This window comes from Dermacentor variabilis, chromosome 3, assembly GCF_050947875.1.
Source record: "Dermacentor variabilis isolate Ectoservices chromosome 3, ASM5094787v1, whole genome shotgun sequence".
Classification (NCBI taxonomy): domain Eukaryota; kingdom Metazoa; phylum Arthropoda; class Arachnida; order Ixodida; family Ixodidae; genus Dermacentor; species Dermacentor variabilis.
The window spans coordinates 154,281,802-154,305,865 of NC_134570.1; the positions used below are offsets into that span (position 1 = coordinate 154,281,802).

At 46.0% G+C, this 24,064-nt stretch overlaps 1 protein-coding gene and 2 non-coding genes across 3 annotated transcripts in view; 2 read left to right on the forward strand and 1 right to left on the reverse strand.

Moving 5' to 3' along the window:
* LOC142576426 (glutamine synthetase 2 cytoplasmic-like) overlaps positions 1 to 24,064 on the reverse strand; it is a 66,171-nt gene that overhangs the window by 26,225 nt on the left and 15,882 nt on the right. The gene's annotated exons all lie outside the window — the stretch shown is intronic.
* On the forward strand, positions 1,603 to 1,674 carry TRNAA-CGC (transfer RNA alanine (anticodon CGC)). The gene has a single exon. It is a non-coding gene; the product is annotated as a tRNA-Ala (tRNA).
* On the forward strand, positions 7,447 to 7,518 carry TRNAA-GGC (transfer RNA alanine (anticodon GGC)). Its single transcript has one exon. It is a non-coding gene; the product is annotated as a tRNA-Ala (tRNA).

A 24,064-nucleotide genomic window follows, 5' to 3' on the forward strand; every position in this document is an offset into this window, starting at 1 on the left:
GCATTACCACTAAAAACTGAAACATTTTTGCAAGGTGACAGAAAATATATACTTTTTAGGCATCGCAGTTTTGTGACTTTTTTTTTTCTGTTGACAATTTGTGCACACTGTGCGCGAGAGTAACGCTATTTCCACTCGAAAAGTAGATGCGCGATCTCGTTTCCCCAAAAGGAACTTTGCCGTAAGGGAGATACTCCTATATCATGTGTCACTGTGCTTGAACGCCTTGCCGTTAGATGTCCCGTTACCTATAGTACTTTAGAGTGCCTATGCGTCGGAGGTAATAAAGGAAGCCTTTTCCCCCCTTTTAGCGACTGCTGCTTATGAAGAACCATAAAGCCTTCATACATGACGCTGCCTCTTATTGAGTAGGTGCAGAACAGACGACTTCTGGCTGCTGAAGCAAACGGTCATGCGGTGCCGAGCTCAGCTCGAGTAGGTATTGCGTAGCATCAACGCCACGTTAACAAGATTACTGAAGAGATGACTCAGCACTATCACATTATTTTGCCTCGATTTCCATTAGGTGATGCAGCACTGCATATTTGTTTTTTTCACGTGGATGTCAAGGCGCGCCCACACCCCGTCGACGACTTCAGGGACGCACTTATTCGTTTGGCAATGCTTCCCGAGGTGGTCGCTTTGGGGGCGTACCAAATGAATCATGTTTGGCAAGTTACATTGAAGAATGCTGAAGGCAAGAATAGGCTCGTTCTTGGTGATATAGCAGTCAAGATTCGCCGTTCTATAGTACTCGACCCATGTCACAAGGTTACGCGGCTGAAGATTCATTGCCTGCTGTACAACGTCCATGATGACAACGTGCGAGTGGTTTTGACCCCCTTCGACAACGTGAAGTTGTGCGAGAGCGGTGGCGAGTACAAGGCTGTACAGACAAGAGTTCTTCAACACGTATGACGGGCCTCAAGCTTTACGGTGGACGACCTTCCACATCAAATACTGATTGCCTGAGATCTCGCGCTTGTTGTCGTGCCGGGGAGGGCATCGCTATGTCTACGCTGCCATGGCACGAGTCACATCCAGAGAGAATGCCGTGTCACGCGTGGCACTATGTGTCAGCGCTTTGGACACGAGAGTGGATACTCGAGGGCATATTGCCAGCATGCAGGGCCCGTCGGTGGCGAGGACCTATCTGAGCACCCCCATGGACGAGGTGGAGTACGAGGACGTTGCTAGCGGATGACCAGCGCCCACATTGACGCCTCTGGCACTGCACCCGGTAAGCAGTGCGCCAGAATGCAAACAATGCAAGAATACATCCATTATGCCGCAAATCCAGTGTAGTGTATACTTAGTTTTTATGATTTTATTTCGCAACACACAGTAAGCAATTCAATTACTAAAAAGAAACGATGCTACGTGAATTCCGCATAAACAAGTAAAACTCTCATTTCTGGAGCTGCCTTCAACGCCTCGACGTCGCCACAGACGCCTCTTCTTTAACGACAACGCTTAGTATGACTGCAAGCACATCAGGTGTCTAGCAACAAGCCTGAGTGAAAGGAGCATTTTTCCACTTTCTAGTGACTGCTGGCTATGAAATACAATAAATCGTCCACACATGACTGCGTCTATCACTTCGGGGGTGTAGCTCAGTGGTAGAGCGCTTGCTTCGCATGTGAGAAGTCCCGGGTTCAAACTCCGGCACCTCCAGTGTGGTGTATAATTCAACTTTTTATCACTTTATTTCGCAACACTTAGTAAGCAATTCAACTATTAAAAAAACGATACTACGTCAATTCCACATAAACAAGCAATACTCGCATTTCTCGCGCTGGCTTCCACGTCGCCACAGGCGCCGTTTCTTTAACGACAACACTTAGGATGACTGCAGGCACATCAGGTGTGTAGCAGCAAGCCTGGGTGAAAGGAGCATTTTTCCACTTTCTAGTGGCTGCTGGCTATGAAGCACAATAACTCGTCCACACTTGACTGCGTCTGTTATTCCGGGAGTGTAGGTCAGTGGTAGAGGATACCACTTCCGGCCACCACAGCGAACGGACGTGTAATCATGTTCTCCTATGGAGCGGCTCAGGCGGGCGTGTCCCGCGGAAACAGGCTCAACGAGAACGACGATAGCGACCATCAGATTGTTATGCCGCAGCTGCCTACGGGTCGTGTCGCTTTGAACACCGTGTTTTTACACGGCGACATACGCGCGAGGCCTTTTAAGGTTGAAGATTTTCGTCACGCCCTGCGCCCTACCGGACTGCTGCCCGAAGTCGTTGCGCTGGGAGCGTACCAGATAAACCATGTCTGGGCGGTCACCATGTGCGGGGCTGATGCAACTAAGATGCTGCAGGCCTTCAAGGAGCTTCAGGTTGAGGGGCGGCGCTGCCTCATCATCGATCCGCAGGACCGGACGGTGAAGTTGCGACTGCACTGGCCACTTCACGAAGTCGACGACGAGGATGTGAAGACTGCATTTGCGGCCTTCGGAAAGGCGCTGGAGGTAAGCCGCGAGTGCTGGCGTGTTGAAGGCGTCAGTGACAAAGGCTCCATAACGAGGGCCGTGCTGTTGAACTTCAAGAGCGGAGTCACCATGGATGACCTACCCCATCAGATCCGGGTCGCCGGTGAGCTGGCCCTCGTCGTCGCCCCTGGTCGGCCGATGCAGTGTTTGCGCTGCAAAGGAAACGGTCACGTACGACGCCACTGTAGAGTACCCCGATGTTCTCTGTGCCGACGTTTCGGGCATGTTGACGCCAAGTGCGAGCGCTCTTACGCCGCGGCGGTAGGTCAGCCTGAGGGCGATAAGACAGCTGAGGAAGCCATGGACGTGGCTGAAGCTGAGGACGCTGCCAGAGGCACCGGAGACGTGGCCAATCTGCAGGAGACGACCACTATAGTGGCACCTGCTGCGGAGGAGACACACGGGCCCCCTAAAACCGAGAGTAAATCTTCGAGAACACCGGAAACGGCAGAGAAAGACATTGACAAAGGGGAGTATGTTCCTCAAGTTGCTGTGGTGGGCGCACTGACCGACTGCAAAGACCAGACAGCTGACGGAGCCACCAATACATCGGTTACTGGCGCTGCCATCAAGCGACCGCTGGAAAAAGAAGAATACCTCAAAGGCGGCCATGAGGCAAGCAAGACCGAGGGACCACCCACAAAGGCACCTCTGGGAAGACGTTCCGCATACAAGCCAATGCCCAACGTCGGGGCAGGGTGGCGGGTGGGGGACAAACCGGCGGCGCAACAAAACAACACCGGGCAACCGCACAAGAACGGTGACGTCTAGAGGTTTGATAGATGTTAAAGGTAAGCACCATGCTTCGGGTTCTCCTCTAACACTATTGATGAATAATGGCTTCCAACCAGCCTTTCAGTTTCGCCACACTTAATGTGCGAGGACTGGTTGCTAAGAAAAAAAAAGCAGAGTCAGGTCTATCGACTCTTGGTGGACCATGACCTTGATGTGTTGGCAGTACAAGAAACAAAAGTGGAAGGGGTGGAGGAAACCGGAAGCATGGTGCTTCGTTTCGCGTCTAGGTATTTTGTGGTTGTTAGCCATGCCGCTGGGACATCTGCTGGCTGCATCGTTTTTGTTAAAAATTTGCAAGGCCTTGTTGTTCAAAATTATTTTTCATGTATGTCAGGTAGGATTGTGTGGTGCGATTTTTCGTTGGGCGACCGTGACTGGCGGGTCATTTGTATTTATGCACCAAACGCGGATAAAGACCGAACCAATTTCTTTTCGGAGGTTGGGAAGCATATAAATGTCACGAAACAACTGGTTGTACTAGGGGATTCCAATTGCGTACTGAGTGGGAGGGATAGAGCAGCAAAACAGAGAGCGAACGACAAGAGCCCCATATTGTTGAAAGAATTGATAGATGAGCATGATATTGCCGGCGTAGCCGAATGTTTAGAAGGAAAAGGCGAGGTGCAGTACACGCATTTTCAGGGCTCTAGCCATGCTCGGCTAGACAGGATTTGCGTGTCCCTTCAGATCATACCTGCATGTAACATTTACGTAGTACTACCCGTTTCTTTCTCGGGCCATTGCTTAGTCAAATGCAATTTGGGTGAAGAATAAAGACGTAGTAGTTTTAAGTGGAATCTAGAAATTTAACGCAACGCTATTACGAGACGAGCACTTTGTCCGTTTTTTGTCAGAAGCAACAAACGATGTTAAACTGGACGATAATAAGCAGATAGGTGTAGATTGGGAATTACTAAAACAAAGCTTTAAAGTAAAGGCAATCGAAAGAAGCAGCGTCTTAAAATACCGAGAAAAGATGAGAGAGAACGGGCTGAAAGAAACATTGCGGAAAGTAACTGCGCTGGAAAGCAAAGCGCCAGGTATTTTTAAAGAAGACCTACTTAACATAAAACAACAGCTGGAGCAATTCGAGGAGAACCGCTATTGCGGGCGCTCGTTCGAGCAAGGGCAGAAGCATGGGCCGTGGGGGAAACGCCCACGAAAAGGGAGCTAGGTATCGATAAGACGCATAAAAATTGTAACAGTGCAAACACATGCAACCACAAATTGCATGTGTTTGCGCTGTTACAATTTTTATGTCAAGTATGCACCAACTCGCCCAGAAAGATAATAATAATAATAATATTTGGGGTTTTACGTGCCAAAACCACTTTCTGATTATGAGGCACGCCGTAGTGGAGGACTCCGCAAATTTTGACCACCTGGGGTTCTTTAACGTGCACCTAAATCTAAGCACACAGGTGTTTTCGCATTTCGCCCCCATCAAAATGCAGCCGCCGTGGCCGGGATTCGATCCCGCGATCGCCCAGAAAGAAGTTTTAACGAGAAGACGCATGCGTGGCGAAATGAAATAGAAGTGATTGAAGAGAATGGCCAAGAACTGAATGACAGGGAGAGCATCGCACGCGCTTTTCACCGGCATTACGAGCTGCTCTTTCCATACCAGCCGGTCAATATCAAAGCGTACAGAGCAAATTATCTTTCTCGTATGCCGCCGCTATCAGCTGAAACAAAGTCACTTGTAGAAGCACCCATTACGCATGCTGAAATAGAAAGTGCTATAGATAGCCTGAGCCCTAATAAGTCGCCAGGTCCGGCTGGTCTTGGCACGGCCTTCTATAAAGCGTTCAAGAACGAGCTGGTGCCTTTGTTGAAAGCGCTGTTTGACGAAGTTTTTGCTACCAACACATTACCACCGTCATTCTCTGAAGCTCATACTGTCCTTATTCCTAAGACGAATCAAAAAGCAACGTTGAGACCAGTCACGGCATACAGACCCATTTCATTGACCAACACAGATTACAAAGTCTTAGTGAAAGTTCTTGCAAGCCGATTACAGTCAATCATTAAGGACCTTGTAGGACCACACCAGACTTGCGGTATTAAGGGACGCACTATCGCGACAAATTACATATGGTGAGAGGCGTCTTGGAATGCTGTGATGATTTTCAATATGCTGTTGCCATTCTGCAGATAGATTTAGAAAAAGCCTTTGATTTTGTCTCACATGAAATTTTGTTATTAGTTCTTGAGCACGTAAATGTATGAATCATCGCTGATGGGGTAGTTCCGGCGTGCCGGAACTGCTCAACACGACTGATTATTAATAAGACACTGGGGGCCTCAACTCCCAATTAAAATAAAGCGTTTTGTGGGGCAGGGGTGTCCTCTCACCCCGCTTTTGTTTGCCATCTGTTTAGAAAGCTTTTGTTTGGCAATCATTCAAAACAGTAGCATAAAGGCCTTCAAACTCATGGAAGCCGAAGTGAAACTCCCGGCATATGCAGCCGATGTAGCGGTGTGCTGTATAACTAACAAAGTATTACAGAAGTAACAACCATTGTTAAACATTTTGGTAACACAACAGGGAGCGTTGCAAATTGGAGTAAGTGTCTCGATTTTTGGCATGGTGCATAGCAGTCAACACCGGAAACGTTCGCCAACATTAGATGCATTAAATCACCAGCTAAATACTTGGGCGTTCCGCTCGAACATTTTCCCGCGGAATGAGGACTACTGGCTCGAAGAAGCCAAACGACTCAAGTAAAAAACAAATTGGAAAGGTGCTCATCTCTCGATGTTTGCGAGAGCTACTGTATGTAATTTGTTTTTAATGAGCAAAATATGGTACGTCATGCAAGTTTTCTGTTGCTCTCGTTTAAATGTGCAAAGGTTGCACAGAGTTTTTGCTGTATTCATTTGGGCATACGAATGGGAGAGGTGCCGTACGAACTTATTTAGGAGAGTCAACACGACTCTCCTAAATAAGTGTTGAGGACGGGTGCTTAGGCCTGTCACATCTTTTTGTGAAACAGCTAGTCAAGCGGTTCACTTTCTTTCGAGACGTGTGTGACGCTTTTCTGCGCACAGTGTGCCAGTTACGACTGAGGAAGCATCTCCGATGTACTTGGTGTGCAATTTAAGTATGCCTGGTGCTCTTCGAGGGTACCTAAGGGAAGTCGTTGACAGTGTCCGTTTTCTGTCCGTAGGTTTTTCTAATGATTGTCTCTTTTCGGCGTAGCGGAATAAATAGTACAAGGATGTAGTTGAGATGATTATGCCGGTTCCGATGTACAGAGTCAAAGAGTGGAGGACCGGGAAATGACATGTTAAAGCGCGTTAAGAAAATGCAGGTGCAGCCAAGCACTAAATCCTTTTTCTTTAAGTTGGATAGCGGAACTTTACCCGTACGGGCCTTTTTACAAGAGACGGTTCTTTATTTACCTTGGGGAGCAAACTGCCTGATATGTAAACAACTCGAAACAATTTACCATGTTTTTTTGCATTCTTGGGCAGGGGTTTTCTTTTGGGACGTTGTTCAAAGAACACTACAGAAAGAATTGCCTTCAAGTCCTTTAGGTATTAGATATTTGTCAGTAGAAATTGAGGAGGGGATGCCTTTAGACTTAATAATGCTAATGGGCCTCCACTGTTTATGTTGGAATTTTAAACCTGACATGGCCAACCACAATGTGACTGACCGCAAAACATGCATGCGCACAAGCTCGAAAGTGTGATTGTGTATAATTATGTATCGCTTACCTTATTTTAAAAAAACGATACCCTTTGTGTTTGCTATGTGAAAGTTCCGGCAATAAAAATAAAAAAAAGCTCAGTGGTAGAGCGCTCGCTTCGCATGTGAGAAGCCCCGGGTTCAAACCCCGGCACCTCCAGTGTGGTGTATACTTAGTTTTTATCATTTTATTTTGTATCACACAGTAAGCAATTCAATCACTACGAAAAAACGATGCTACGTGAATTCCGCATAAACAAGTAAAACTCGCTTTTCTGAAGCTGCCTTCAACGCCTCCACGTGGCCACAGACGCCCCTTCTTTAACGACAACGCTTAGGACGACTGCAAGCACATCAGGTGTGTAGCAACAAGCCTGACTGAAAGGAGTATTTTCCCACTTTCTAGTGGCTGCTGGCTGTGAAGTACAATAAATCGGCCACACATGACTGCATCTTTTATTCCGGGGGTGTAGCTCAATGGTAGAGCGCTCGCTTGGCATGTGAGAAGTCCCGGGTTCTAACCCCGGCACCTCCAGTGTGGTGTATACTCAGTTCTTATCTTATTTTGCATCACACAGTAAGCAATTCAATTATTTCGAAAAAAACGATGTTACGTGAATTCCGCATAAACAAGTAAAACTCATTTCTGGAGCTGCCTTCAACGCCTCCACGTGGCCACAGACGCCCCTTCTTTAACGGCAACGCTTAGGATGACTGCAAGCACATCAGGTGTGTAGCAACAAGCCTGACTGAAAGGAGTATTTTCCCACTTTCTAGTGGCTGCTGGCTATGAAGTACAATAAATCGTCCACACATGACTGCGTCTATTACTTCGGGGGTGTAGCTCAGTGGTCATTCCACTTCCGGCCTTCACAGCGTGCGGACGTTATCATGCGCTCCCTTGTAGGGGTGGTTTCAGCGGCCCCTGTGGGCCGTGGCATCAGGTGTACTGAAAAGCCGGCTGAAGATTACCAGGTTGTTCTGGCTCATCTGCCCACAGGTGCTTCTGTTTTAAACACCGTTTTTTTGTATGCCGATGTCAATGCCAGGCCGCATCGAGTGGAGCATGTCCGAGATAGCCTTGCACGTCTTTCGTTGGTGCCGGAAGTGGTTGCCCTCGGGGCCTACCAAATGAATCACCTGTGGGCAGTGATATTTAAGGACGAGGAAGGCAAGAGGAAGATATTAGGATCTGAAGCGTCCAACGTTAAAGACCACCGTTGTATGGTCATCGACCCACGCGACCAAGGTGTCCGACTGAAGCTATACTGGCAGCTTCATGGCGTGCCGGACGAAGACGTGCGAGTGACTTTGGCGCCGATTGGAAAAAGTGACGGTAATTGGCAGAGACAAGTGGAAGGTCAAGGGCTGCATCGATAAAGGATCAACCACCCGCTCGGTGACGCTGAAATTAAATGTGGGCCTCACTTTGGACGACCTACCACACCAACTGCGTCTTGCTGAGGATATGGCGCTTGTCTTTGTTCCTGGCAGAGCGCCGCTCTGCCTACGATGCCGTCGCATCGGACACATCCGGCGAGAGTGCCGAGTTCCACGATGTGGGGTCTGTCGTCGCTTCGGCCACGATGATTCCCAATGTGTGAGCTCTTATGCCAGCGTTATACAAGCCCACTCCGAAGGGACGTATTATCTGAACACCTGATGGACGCCGCAGATGCCCAAGAAGCTAGCAGGGAGGACAACGACATGCCGAAGACTCCTTCAAAGCCCCTTGAAACCTCACGAGCTTTCCAGGAAGCGAGCTGGGGGTGAGCCCTTGGCTGCCGCCTCGGAAACGAAACGAGAGACTGCAACATGTGATGCAGGCGTGACGGCAGCCAGCGCGTCATCATTACTGCCGCAAGAAGTCGGCCAGGAAGCAACGGACGTCGAGATGCTAATGGCCGGAAGCGCCGCCGGAAAGCGTGCTCGCGAAGACACTGGCAATATAGGAACAGCTACTGCGTCAGGCACCGGCGAACCTGCAACGAAGGCATCGACTGCATGGCGGTCTTTGCTTAAACCGAAGCCGAACGTGCCGCCTGGCAGTAGAGTGGCCCCTGCAACGCCTCCACTTGTTCCAACTCGTTCCAGCGGCGTTCAGCGAGGACCACAAGAACCCCACAGTTGCGTTGTGAGTAGGACGCTTGGCCAAGCAACCCCATGAGATGGCGGCTAACTTCAAATCTAGCCTACGCGTTGCGACATTGAATGTGCGAGGAATGTGTTCGCGCAGGCGGCAATGCCAGATTAGTGGCATGCTTTTAGAGAATGACGTTGACCTTCTGGCTGCACAAGAAACAAAAATTGAGAGTGAAGAGCAACCAGAACAAATGGTTCAAATTTTTCGCTCTAGATAGAGTGTATTTGTGTGTCATGCTGTTGGACGGTCTGGAGGTTGAGTCATCTTTATTCGCAATAGAATTTCGGTTGTTGAAAAAATGTCCATCTGCGAAAGCGGGAGACTTGTCACATCTGATTTTATTTTTGCGGGACTACTGTGGCGCGCTGTGTGCATCTACGCACCGAACAAAATGCATGAACGTGAACATTTTTTTAGGTATGCTGAAGGGTTTTTGAAAACAGAACGACATAACAGAACGACATGCTGTGTTTCTTGGGGACTTCAATTGCGTCTGTACAGTTGAAGATAAAACGACGAGCCTCAATGTACGCAATAGTAATTGGGAGAGAACTTGAGGACATTGGTTATGCAATGACGCGAGATGGCCAAGCACGGTATAAGCACTTTCAAGGTGATTCCCATGCCAGGCTTCATAGAATATACATACCGGCAAAGTTTGTACCACTATGTTCCTCTTATGAAGCACAATATCTCTGTTTTAGTGATCATAGTTTGGTCTCGATTACCATTGGCGAAAAACGAAAGACTGTTAGGTTTAATTGGTTCCTGTGGAAGTTCAATGAAAAATTGCTGCAAGATGAAATGTTTATCACGAGAGCCAAGGTGTATATTTCAAATGCCCTGCATACCGAAACCAACAGTTCCATGTCACTGTGGGAGCAGTTTAAATGCGACATTAAAATTGCTGTCATCGATAGAGTATGTGTATTGCGTCACAAGGAAAGGCAACAAGAGCAACAGTTACACAGTGAGCTGGTGTACATGTTAGGGGTAGAACATGAAGTGCCTGGAGCGTTTAAAAAAGAAATACGAGAGGTGAAAGCAAAACTCCAGTTGATCGACGAAGACAATTACCGCGGCGCAATGATAAGGGCGCGCACTAAAGGTTGTGGCTGGGCGAAACGCCCGCTAAGCGTGAGCTTAGTGAAGAAAAGAAGCGTGCTGCAAATAAGGAGATAAATCAAATTCGATATCGCAACAAAATTACACCACAAAGCGAAGAGATAAAACGTGCATTTGTTGAATTTTATACCGAACTTCTTGGAGGAAGAATTTATGGCCCCGAGCACTTGAAAGCCCACTTTCTAATCCTTATGCGAAGATTACAGGACACAGTTAGAGAATAAATGGAATCTGAAATTGCCGCGGCCGAAATTGAAGCGGCGATCGATGACTTAAGTAATGGCAAGTCACCTGGGCCAGATGGACTAGGTGCAGCCATATACAATTTTTTAAAGACAGAAATGGCAGTAGCTTTATACCCAGTGATCGCTGAATGCTATAAAAAAAAGCAAGCGCCTGTCTCGTTGAGGAAAGCGCACGTAGTAATGATCCCCAGAACTGACGATACCGCAAAATTATTTTCAGTGGAGTCCTACCGTCCCATTAGTTTCACCAATACAGATTATAAAATATGCACGAAAGTGTTAGCTAGAAGGCTCCAAAACGTTATTAAGCCCCTTGTTGGCCCGCATCAAACCTGTGGCATTAAAGGTAGAACAATTTTTACAAACATACACATAGCAAGAAGCATTCGGTAATGTTGTGACGCAGTGTATGTTCGCGTAGCTATGATTCAGCTAGATTTACATAAAGCGTTCGACAAAGTTGTACATGAAGTTCTGTTTTTATTGCTGGAGCCCGTAAATGATGGATCTGTAATTACTGAAGGTGTTAAAATGGTGTATCACGATTGTACTGCCAAAATAGTAATTAACAAAGAATTAAGTATGTCAATTCCTGTGCGGTTGAGCGTGAAACAAGGATGTGCGTTCTCCCCTCTACATTTTGCGATATACTTGGAGCCTTTTTGTTTACGTTTGTTTGCCACCCCATGCATTCGAGGCTACACGTTTTAGAGCAGTGAAATTAAGGTTTTAGCGTACACGGACGACATAGCCGTGTTTTGCACTGATGCAAAAAGCGTGCAGGAAGTTGTCAGTGTAGCTAAGGCGTTCTCCACAGGAACTGGTAGTGCGACCAGTTGGCCGAAATGCCTTGGATTTTGGCATGGCAACTGGCAGAGCACACCCGAAGTGTCCTGTAATATCAATTGGACCGTCTCCCCCGAAAAGTACCTCGGTGTCCCGCTAAATAACTACCGTAATGCTGAGGAATATTGGTCTGAGAAAAATGAAAAACGTCAAAGGTGCTACCGATAAACGGGGTGGCCGTAACTTTTCAATGTTTCCAAAAGCTTCCGTTCGTATTATGTTTTCGACAGCAAAAGTGTTCTACGTGTTGCAAGTGAGGACCATGGCAAGAACTTCGGTTCAAAAAATGCACCGAGTGTTTGCGACCCTTATTTGGGGATCGGAATGGGAGTGCACAAGCCGGTGCAATTTGTATTAGAAGGTGAAAAATGGTCGGCTAGGGCTCTCACACCTGTTTTTCAAGCAGTTGGTGAACAGATTCTTCTTTGTGCAGGATCAAACTGATGTTTTTTTGAGAACTGTGATCCAAGCACGATTGCGGGATTATCTACCGGACTTTGTTGTATCATCTTTCTCCTTGGGGGCTGGACCGCTCAGTCTTTATTTGCATGAAGTGGTTACTTCTGTACGCCTGCTCAACGCAAGGTTTTCATATGAATACTTGTGTGATGTCACGAAAAAGCGTATATATTCTGATATTCTTGATGTATTTCGACCATTACCGGTTTACCGAGCTGCCTACTGGCTAGGTCCTGAGCGCGATGTGCTAAAGCGTGTTAAAAAAATGCCAGTGAGACCCTCAGTGAAAACGTTCTTTTTTCAAATACATACCGACACTCTTCCTGTAAAGCCATGGTTACAAAGTGAAGGTCTCTTTGCACCTTGGTCGGTAAACTGCTTAATCTGGAATAATCAGAAAACAATAGAGCATATTTTCCTTGACTGCCATGGCGCCGTATTTCTGTGGGACATCCTACAAAGAACACTTAAAAACGAGTTGCCGATAAGCCCTTTTGGAATCCGATTTCTTCCACGTGCAGAAACAGGGGAAGTGCCGAGTGATATGCAAATGCTGCTTTGCATGCACAGCGTATGGAAGACGAGAATGGATATCGGGAATGGTCATATACAGGCTCAATCAGCAAGACACTATTTTGTTGAGAGTTTTACGTACACACGTGAATTGTTCAGAGCACTATGTGAACCCCCGGAATGGCCACCTGTACTAGACCAATTGGCTTCTGTGAAGCCCTTTTAAACGCCTTACACTGGCCGAGCTGTGGCTAGCGTTTTTAGCATCTGTACATGTCGTGTATTTGATCTTTTTGTTTGCGTTTCTGAAAACGCGATAAAGAAATAAAACAGGTGTAGCTCAGTGGTAGAGCGCTCGTTTCGCATGTGAGAAGTCCCGGTCTCGAACCCCGGCACCTCCAGTGTGGTGTATACTTACTTTTTCTCATTTTATTTTGTATCGCACAGTAAGCAATTCAATTATTTCGAAAAAAACGATGCTACGTGAATTCCGCATAAACAAGTAAAACTCTCCTTTCTAGAGCTGCCTTCATGCATCCACGTCGCCACAAAGACCCCTTCTTTAACGACAACGCTTAGGATGACTGCAAGCACATCAGGTGTGTAGGAACCAGCCTGACTGAAAGGAGGATTTGTCCACTTTCTAGTGGCTGCTGGCTATGAAGAGCAATAAATCGTCCACACATGACCGGGGTTGTTGGAGAAGTTTGGGAGAGGCCTTTGCCCTGCAGTGGGCGTAACCAGGCTTATGATGATGATGACATGACTGCGTCTATTATTCCGAGGGTGTAGCTCGGTCATTCTACTTCCGGCCACCGAGCGTGACGGACGGCGAATCATGAGCTCCAGCGGAGTGGCGATTGCGGCCTTTATCGGCCGCGGAAAAAGGCCTGGCGAAGTTGACGACAGCGAGTATCAGATTATTTTGCCAACTCTGCCCATCGGAAGTGTTGTTTTGAACACGGTTTTTTTTTCACGGAGACCAGCGAGTGCGACCGTTTAGAGTCGGAGATTTCAGAGACGGCACTGACCAAGACCGGTACGCTCTCTGACGTGGTGGCTTTGCGTGCGTACCAAATCAACCACGTCTGGGCGGTGACTTTGGGCAGCGCGGAAGCAACGAAGCGCCTTCTCGCCTTCAAGCAGCTGAACGTCAAGGGGCGCCGGTGCCTTGTCCTGGACCCAGAGGACGAACAGGTGAAGCTTCGGCTCCACTGGATATTTCATGGCGTTGCCGACGACGACATTCGGACGGCGTTTGCGACGTTTGGGAAGGTCACTGATGTGACCCGTGAGCGCTGGCGTGTTCAAGGCGTCAACGGAAAGGGTTCAACCATGAGAACCGTGCTCCTAAAGATGAAGCCTGGTATGAAGATTGAGGACCTGCCCCATCAGATAAGATTTGCAGGAGAGCTGGCCCTCGTAGTCGTGCCTGGACGGCCGATGCAGTGCTTGCGCTACTACGGCACGGGCCACGTACGCCGAGAATGCAAGATACCAAGGTGTTCGAAATGTAGACATTTCGGCCACGGTTAGGAGGAGTGCGTACGGACGTACGCAGTTGCTACAGGAACTGCGTCGGCGGTAGATTCGGTGGACCACATCATGGACGTTGACGAGGCGGAAGCAGCTGCAAAAGTAGCCGTGGAAGGCGAGGAGCCTGCAGCGACTCCAAAGTCTTTGGTGACTGAAGGAGGAGGAAAAGAAACGATTACCAAAGAAAGCAAACAAACGGCAACGATACGCTGTGAAGGAAAAGACGGAAGGGCGACCTGTGCAGAGGGAGCACCAGAGCCGCACGTATCTGAACCAGGGAACAGCCAGGAGCCCCTCGACAAGAGCGACGGCCGAGCGTCGAGCGTCACTGGCACAGCGAAACGCACGCACACCGAACGCGGCAACGAAAAGGACCAGGCGGCGGCCGCTAGCAGCCAGGAGCCTCAGACGAAAACGACACAAGGGAGACGACCACTCTTCAAAACAAAGCCAAATGTAATGTCGTAGACGAGAGTCGCCGAAACGCAGGCCTTGCAGCAAGGCCGACCTGGCCAAACAGGTGACCTTGGCACCAACAAAAGCGTCTAGCGACGTGCTAGATGCGAAAGGTAAGCACCATGCTCTCGGCCTCTTATCACCGCAGCAAAATGGCTTCTGTACTCACGCTTAAAGTTGCCAGTTTAAATGTGCGAGGCTTAGCCACAAAGAAAAAGCAGAGTCGAGTGCTGCGCCTTCTAACTGACCAAGATATCGATATGCTTGGTCTAGAAGAAACAAAGGTCGAAGGGGAAGAAGAGACTGAGAGCATGGTGCAGCGTTTCACGTCTAGGTTTTACGCCGTTGTCAGTCACGCAATTGGTACTTCTGCCGGGTGTGTCCCGTTTGTCAAAAAGCTGCCTGGTCTAGTTTTTCAGTCGCATGTTTATTTTCCTTCAGGACGAGTTGTATTTGATTTTGTTTTGTGCTCTGCTGAATGGCGCGTTGTCTGCATAAATGCACCCACTGCAGTTGACGAGAGGACTCTTTTTTTTTAATTCATTCAGCAACATAACACAGAAAGGTAGCTCGTTCTGTTGGGCGACTTCAATTGTGTTCTGGGCGCCGATCACAATACTAGGGAGCGTACCTTCAGGGATAAAAATACAGCCGTTCTTTTTCGGTTGATTGATGATTTTGCTTTAGAGGACGTTGGAGAATGCCTGGTGAGCAGGTGTCCAGTTAAGTGCACCCATTTCCAAGGTACCAGCCACGCGTGACTCAACATGATTTACGTGACTGCATGTTTGCTCCCAAATGTCATGGCTATGACGTAGTGCCCACGCCCTTCTCAGATCACTGCATGGTTCAATGTTTCATTGGAGCCATAAAGCGAACCAGCTGTTTTCAGTGGGATCTTTGGAAGTTAAACAACAAACTGCTCAGTGATAAAGAATTCACTAAGGGTGCGGAGGAAGCAGTTAGTAATGTCACTGGTGGTGGAATACTTGAATTGGGCCAAGAATGGGAACTGTGCAAGCAACAGATCAAAATAAAAGGAATTGAAAGGGTGAGATGCATACGGTACCAAGAAAAACTAAATGAAACGCAGTTAAAGTATACGTTAGAAAAATTAGCTCTGGAGTGGAAGGCGCCGGGATTATACATGGGCGACGTTAGGAAAATAAAACGAAAACTAGAAATTAACGAAGAAGAACGCTATCGTGGACCGCTTGTGTGCGCGAGAGCTGTAAATCTAGCGGTGGGGGAGACGCCCACAAAACGGGCGCTAGTGATGGAAAAAGCGCACGCAAGACGGAACCACGTGACTTAGGTACAATGGGTGGGTCGCACCGCGACTGATAATAGAGAAATCGGGCGAGCTTTCTTTGAGTATTATCAGGCATTGTTTGATTTGCGTAATGTCGACCTGGACCGGTTTAAAGAATCTTTTCTGCGGGCGATGCCACGACTACACGAGGAAAGAAAAGCAAGCCTGGGAACGGCCATTAGCGAGCAAGAAGTTGAGCGCGCTGTAGATAATTTAAACCCTGGGAAATCGCTGGGGCCTGATGGCCTCAGTGCAGCTTTCTATAAAACTTTCAAGCAACGACTAGCACCATTGTTGACGGCGGTATTCAACGAGGCATATGAAATAAATGCTTTGCCTGGGTTGTTTGGGACATCACATACTGTAATTATTCCGAAAACCGACAAAGCAGATAAACTTAAGCAGGTATCGTCGTACAGACCTGTCGCTCTGACAAACGTGGACTACAAAATCTATATGAAAGTTCTTGCCGGCAGATTAAAGAATGTTATAGGCGAAATAGTTGGCCCTCTTCAAACGTGTGGAATCAAAGGCTGTTCCATCGTTCACAACATTCACAAGGCGAGGTGTGTACTCGAATGCTGTGACGCCACATATGCACGTGTCGCACTACTACAATTAGATTTGGAAAAGGCATTTGATTGTGTGCCACATTGTATTTTGTTTTGCATCCTGGACTACATCAATATAGGTTCGGTCATCCGGGAGGGAGTGAGTTTGGCGTACCGTAACTGCACTACGAGGCTACTTGTTAATAAGTTGCTGGGGGCCCCCATAAACGTACGACGTTCGGTGCGCCAAGGTTGCCCCCTCAGCCCTCTGTTTGATATATATATTGAGGCACTGTGTCTGAACATAATGCAAAGCGATGAAATTCATGGATTTAGACTACAAGTAACCGAAGTGAAATTGCTTGCGTATGCAGACGATGTTGCAGTTCTTTGCAGGGACAAGGAAAGTGTTAGCAAAACAGTTGAAAGGGTGCAGTGCTTCATTGAGCTAACCGGAAGTCGGGTGAATTGGGATAAGTGCCTGGGATTTTGGCACGGAGAATGGCCTTCAACCCCAGAAACTTTTGCCAACGTGGCTTGGGTGACAACGCCTCCGAAGTACTTGGGGGTGCCGCTGCAATTTTGTACACACTGATCCGTACTGGGGAGCGCAGGTGCAAGAGACGCGAGAAAAAGCGTACAGATGGGCAAGCGTTCATCTGTCTGTCTTTGCAAGAGCTACAGTATGCAATCTTCTTTTTATTAGTAAGTTGTGGTATGCAATGGAAGTGTTACATTGCTCCCGAGTAAACGTGCAGAAGCTGCACCGTGTATTTGCTGTCTTTCTTTGGGCGTCCGCATGGGAGAGGTGCAGCCGCACGAACTTGTTCCGGCAGGTGAAGGCCGGTGGTTTAGCACAGGGACATTTGTTTGTGCGACAGATAGTAAACAGGTTTTTATTTTTTCGTTATGTTAGAGACCCATTCCATCGCACAGTGTGTCAACAAGGACTCGGGAAAGCTTTGCCTGAGTATGCTGTAACAACGCAATGTATTTCAGGAGGTGTTTGTGGGTTCTTTAGAGAAATTGTCCTAAGTCTCAAATTTCTAAGCGTACGTTTTTCGATGGAATACTTGAGTAGTGTTGAAAAGAAAAAAAAATTGTACAGGGATGCTTGTGATGCGTTGTTTCCACTGCCCTTGTACAGGACAATATACTCTGGAGGCACAGGGAGCAATATCTTAAAAAGAGTTAAAACAATGCAGGTGTCGCCGGGAACAAAAATTTCCTTTTCAATTGACATACTGGAACTTTAACTGTGAAGTCTTTTCTGGAGGAAAGGGTTTTTTTTCTACCGTGGGGTTCCCACTGCATTGTATGCAAGCAGCTTGACACAATAGAGCACGTATTTCTTCATTGCTGGCAAGGCTTTTTTTTTTCTGGAACGTGTTCCAAAGAACCATTAAAAATAATTACCGCTAGACTCTCACGGGATCAGGTATCTGCCAGCCGATAATGAGGACGGCGTCCTCTTGACCAGATTATGCTGATTTCCCTTTACTGTGTATGACACTCCCAAATGGCTGGCTATTTTTGTGACCCGGACGCGCGACAAAGACTCATGTATTTTCGCGAAAGCGTACACAGATTCCTGGATACCTTGTAAGTGCAAACAGATGTTCCAGAGTGGCTGTCAAGGCTGCAGCCTTTGGTACCGCTCCGGGAACACTTATGATGACAGCGCCGGGCCTCAGTGGCATTTAGGCCACTTGTACCTTCTGGCGCGCTATATATTTTCTGTACTTTTACCGTATAGTGTGTCGAAGACCGGCAATAAAAAAAAGGGGGGGGTGTAGCTCAGTGGTAGAGCGCTCGTTTCGCATGTGAGAAGTCCCGGATGCAAACCCCGGCACCTCCAGTGTGGTGAAAACTTAGTGTTTATTATTTTATTTTGCATCACACAGTAACCATCTCAATTATCTAAAAAAAACGAAGCTACGTGAATTCCGCATAAAAAAGTAAAACTTTCATTTCTAGCGCTGCCGTCAACGCCTCCACGTCGCCACAAACGTCCCTTCTTTAAAGACAACGCTTAGGATGACTGCAAGCACATCAGGTGTGTAGCAACAAGCATGACTGAAATGAGCATTTTCCACTTTCTAGTGGCTGCTGGCTATGAAGAACAATAAATCGTCCACACATGACTGCGTCTATTATTCCTGGGGTGTAGCTCATTCTGCTTCCGGCTTCCGAGCTGAACGGATCGCGGGATCATGGGCTCCAATGGAGCGGCATATGCGGCTGTTACCGCGGCAACAGGCTTTCGATGGAGGAAGATAAGGATTACCAGATTATTTTTCTCTGCTATCTACAGGACGCATTGTTTTAAACGCAGTTTTTTTTTGCACGGCGACGCTCGTGTTCGCCCGTTTCGCGTAGAGGATTTTAGGAGACGCGCTTCAAGCTGTTGGTATGCTCTCTGGCGTCGTCGACCTTGGAGCGTACCAAATTAGCCATGTATGGGCGGTGACGATGAAGACAGCCGAGGCTACCCAAAAACTGGCGGCACTGAAGGAGCTGCAGGTGAAGGGGCGTCGGTGCCTGGTCATCGACCCCAGGGAACAACAGGTGAAGCTTCGTATCCACTGGCTTCTGCATGGGGTGGATGACGAAGACGTGAAGACCGCGCTGGCCTCCTTTGGCAATGTGACGGAAGTGACCCGGGAATGCTGGCGAGTGGATGGCGTTTCCGACAAGGGCTCTATGACCCGAGCAGTGCTGCTGCAGCTCAAGACTGGGATGAAAGTGGACGACCTGCCCCACCAGATCCGCGTCTCCGGCGAGCTTGCACTAGTGGTAGCCCCAGGTCGCCCCATGCAGTGCCTGCGCTGCCGGGGCTCTGGCCACGTTCGACGAGAATGGAAGTTTCCCCGTTGTTGCCGGTGCAGGCTTTTCGGACACAACGACATGGACTGTGTACGTTCTTACGCAGTAGCGGCGGGCTCGGTGCAGAGCGAGCCGTCGACATCAGAACATATGATGGACGTGGCCGAGGCGGAGGAAGCGGCCAAGGGAGCTGGAAACAGCAACGTGGCGGCAGGAATGGGCGGGATGACCACGTCGACCGAAGGAGGACGGAACAATTTACCTCCCCTGAAGGAGCCAGCAGCTGCACTGGAGAGCGTGAGGATGGCCCCGCAAGAAAACGAGAGCCGCCAGCCAGCTACGGATGCTACGCAGGCTGAGGAAGACAACGTGACCCCAACTGGCGCCCCCGTCGAAGGCGTCTCGGCACCGGTAAATAGGTCGCTGCAGCAGGAGGAGAAAGTCGACGGAAAGGCCGGCGGTGACTCCGAGCCACCGCCCGCTAAGACGTTTTTATTTATTTATTTATTTATTTATTTATTTATTTATTTATTTGTCATACCCTCAAGGTACGGTTGTACATTGCAGAGGGGAGGGGCAAAGTAAATACAGAGGCAAATCACAAAATAAGAATGGTAAATGGAAACTTGTAAGCGTGGCAAAAATACATGGCGTAACAAAAAATAAAGGAAAGAACGTACGATATAAAAATACAAGCCATAATGTAAAATAATGGCATAAAAGCAGTATTATACAGAACAAGCAAACGCAACATTAATTTATAACATGAAGCTTTGAAGTGTGCTTTTAAAGTTATTGGTGTCAATTATGCTTGCAAGTAACGCGGGTAAGTTATTCCAATCTTTGCTCGTTTGGGGAAGAAATGATCACGAAAAGCCGACGGTGTTGCAGTGCGACATGTTTACCTTTTGGCGGTGGTCTATGCGAGATTAAATGTATGGTGGTGGTTGAACAAAGATAGAACGTAAATATGTGTTGTGGTAGTAGATTTTATGGAAAATACATATGCGAGATAGTTTTCTACTGGTTGATAACAGCGGGAGGTGAAGGAGAGCTTTCATGTTAGTGACACTCGCAGTTCTTTGGTAGTTGGTGAGAATGAAACGGGGCTGATCGATTCTGTATTGCCTCTAGAGACTATGAGGGTTTCAGGACCAGGGTGCTATACTGATGATGCGTACTCTATTTGTGGATGTGATATGATATTATACATCATCAGCAATGAAGAATTCGAGTTGCTTATATTTATGTGGCCGTAATGTTTTCAAATTGTATTTTCTCGTTTTAGTTGTGCAGCCATAACTTATTTCCTAGTGACATCAAGATTGTTGGTTAAAACCATTTACAGTGAAGCAACACTTAAAAGGCTTGTTTTAAACATTTGAAGATAGCTTTCGGCTTTTAGTTACTTAATTGTAAAGAAACAATTAAAATAGATAATTATATTCATTTTTTTATTTAACTCATACATAACTATATTTACCCGGAAATTTTTCCCCAGTTGCTGGGGGTAACTTTTCTGATAAAAAAGTTATAACTACTTAAATTACTTATCATTAATGAGAATTTTAATTTGATTAATATTTAACCAAAAAGTGACCAAATTTCTTTTTGACTACAGACGACATTCCGCTTCCTCGTCTGCTCACTCGCCATGCTCGGTCACAGACTCCGGCGAGCTGGGTAGGTTTTAATTGAAAAGATTTTTTAGATTAATTAATATCTGAAACATTGTACATTGAAAAATTGAAACATTGAAAAATTGCTCCCACTAGCATGCAAAAGTATTCGTTTTCCATTAATTCAGGCACAAAATGAACAAGACAGAACTCATCAACAAAGTTGTACAAAAGACCGGATTAACCAAGAAGGACTCGGAGAAAGGTGTTAATACATTTACTGAAACCATAAAAAATCCCTTAAATCTGGTAATGGCGTACAACTCGTTGGATTTGGCAGCTTTCAGATTAAACCTAGATCCGCCAGAGAAGAGCGTAATCCTAAAACAGGAAAAGTCATTAAAATCACCGCTGTAAATGTACAGAGTTTTAAAGCGGGTAAATATTTGGAAGAAGCAGTGTCAGGTAAATGTCAGGTAAAATTTTTTATTTCTAATAACTAAATTGACTCATGGCAAATCAATCATAAACTTTTAAGAAATATTTGCAATAATGCTTTTCTATTCGACAATTTTAAATATAAAAAAATGCATCTCACTGAGACGAAAGATACAACTACCTATAATAAACTAATGGTTGACATTATCATAGCAACATTTCACATTCAAATTTAATCTATATTTGCCATAATTCAACTTTAAATGACTAACCAGCGAAGTAACCAGATAAGAAAAAATTCATCCAACTATTTTTGCCGATATCAAATTTTACAATCTTCTTTGAGATAATTAGGTGGTTTAAATTATCTCTGAAGGTTATACTGCATTGATGAAAAAGACACTTTCACATCATGACAGACTGTTTAAAAAGTTCCTTGGCGATATTTCTATTCCGCGGTATTTTTGACCATTCATTTGCCGGAAAGTATTCGCAAATTGTGTGATTTAATACCCTTCTAAGAGAGTCTGGCAGCTTCATTGAATCTTATCTGCGTAGTCAGTGTTCAGATATGCTTTATTCGTTGCAAACCTCTGCGGGATGAGGTTATGGTTACTGTTTATTAGAGCATCAAAGCCAGCGAAAAAAGTTAATGGTGTTGAGACTGTTGCACTTATAGCGTGGCAGCAATGCATGAGCATCTAGAGCAGGGCAACGATACTTTACCAGTGGTAATACCGCTGCTGTTTTATCATGGCAACACCTCGCCGTATCCCTTCAGCACCCATTTGTTCGATTGTTTCGCTGCTCCATAACGGGCAAATTCTTTCTATACACAGGCGTTTCAACTGGTTGACGTTACAGCCATTCCTGACGAGGAAATCATAAGGCATCGTCGTGTTGCGCTGATGGAGTTAGTGATGAAGCATATCCGAACACGAGATATGCTAGAATAAAGTCAGGAGATAGCGGCATTGCTCAATCAGTGGATATCGCCGCCTAAGTCATTTAGAGGATTGATATGCTATATTGTTGAATGAGATAATCCTTCTGATACAAAGCAATTTTTACATCAGATTGCAGAGAAAGCGAATGATTATCGGTAGGGTGTGATGACTATTGCAGAACAGTTACGTCGATAAGGTGAACAAAAAGGTATCCAAAAAGGCAAAATTGAAGGGATTTAAGAGGGAACACAAATTGGTGAACAGAAAGTGATGCAAAAAGGCGAAAAAGAAGTCTCCAACACCACCTAAAAAGCGATTGCCATTATAGGAGGCAATATCACAGATAAGTACGTTTTGGCCATATCTTTTCCAAGAAGGTAAATTGCGTTCCATGAAAGTTGGTATTCAACAGGAATACATGGAAAGAAGTGAAAGAAAAGGCATTGTCAATATCAAAAAGCCGTTTAAAATCCTGTTTAGGTAGCATTGGCTATCAAATTTAGTATTGCTCACTCATGCAGTTGGACACATATCGTTATGGTTAAAGACGGCTTGATAGTCGGAGAGGTCACACAAGCCGATGTTGACGATAATTTGTAACATTTAGCACGGCGAAATAAATCAATCTATAAGCCTGATACAAGTCATGCTGATTTGGCGTTGGTAAAATGATTTTCGCTATTTCTTTTTAATCTTATTTAAGGTTTTTTAACAAACGATGACAAAACAATAACTATCAGCACTGAATATGGCAGGCTTCATTAAAAGCCAGACATTATCACTCTTAGAAAAATTCAATCAACTTAACTTAGATGATTTTGCCGATGAATGCGAAAATTTCCATGAACAGGCTGAACAACTATATCTTAATTTAAAACAAAGGCTGGAAAAATAATAATTTGATGTCTGATGTTTTAGATTTTCATGCCAAGCTAAGGAAACTTTAGAAGCGTGTTTCACACATACCCACAATTGCTTTTGTAATATATAGGCTATGGCATTGAAACATATAGAAATGATGATAACCGTAGAAACAATTATAACGGCCACCCAGCTTTTGTTGTTAACAAAGCTACTTGTTGTCGAAATTTATTCCACCTGACTTCCCAGCTGATTGAGTTGCTGGTTGGCATTGCGAATTGCTTCAGATACACCGCCCGTAATTTCGTTTTTTATGGCGCAATGTATCTCAAGTTTATCTTCATCGAGTTGGTTGTTCAAATATACTGCGGTGTTTAAAGTCTAGTTGAGCTTGACTTTTTTCCGCTTCTTATAAACTGATTATAAGCGTCTCCAATGACAATTTAATCATTGACGGGAGTTTTTCAATAGCATCAATTAAATGCTGCCTCTCTTCTAACTCAGATGTTACTATTTTTTTACTTCTGAATTTATTAGTGCTTACGCAAATACAGGATCGTCTTTATCATACATTGCCCTTGTTGACTCATAAATCTTGATGGCTATTTTGTGCCGTTGTTCGTCATTCATATTATCCCCTGTTATCGGTAATGAACGGGTATGTGTGATACCAATCAACGTTTAACAAACCTGAGTTCCGGATAAGAAATAGAATGAAGGTCTTGATATTCAATAGTTGAAAGCGCCCTATTTCGTTAAAATAAGCGGATAATCTTATTAACGAGTAGAGTATTGTTTAACGGTTATGGAAACCCTCACCGAACTTTATTGCTTGATGGTTGATTTTTGTAAATATTTTGAGCCTCAAATGCATAAGTTTCTGCTGAATAACGGTAACAGGCGTCGTAGAAGGTCTACTCAGCTTTCATTGGCTGAAATGATGACACTAGTTCTGTTTCATCAGCTCAGATTCAGACAATGCAAAGTGTTTTATCTCTACCATGTCTGTTCACCTTTAAAGAAGGAGTTTCCTAACCTGTCATCATATTCTCGCTGTGTGGAGTTACTTCCGCGCTGCGCCTTAGCATTGTCGGCACTGTTTGATTCAATAAAAGGGAGAGTGCACCGGTTTATCCGTTGTAGATGCTACCTCGATATCTGTGTGTGATAACTTACGGATTGGTGGACATCAGCTCTTCGACGA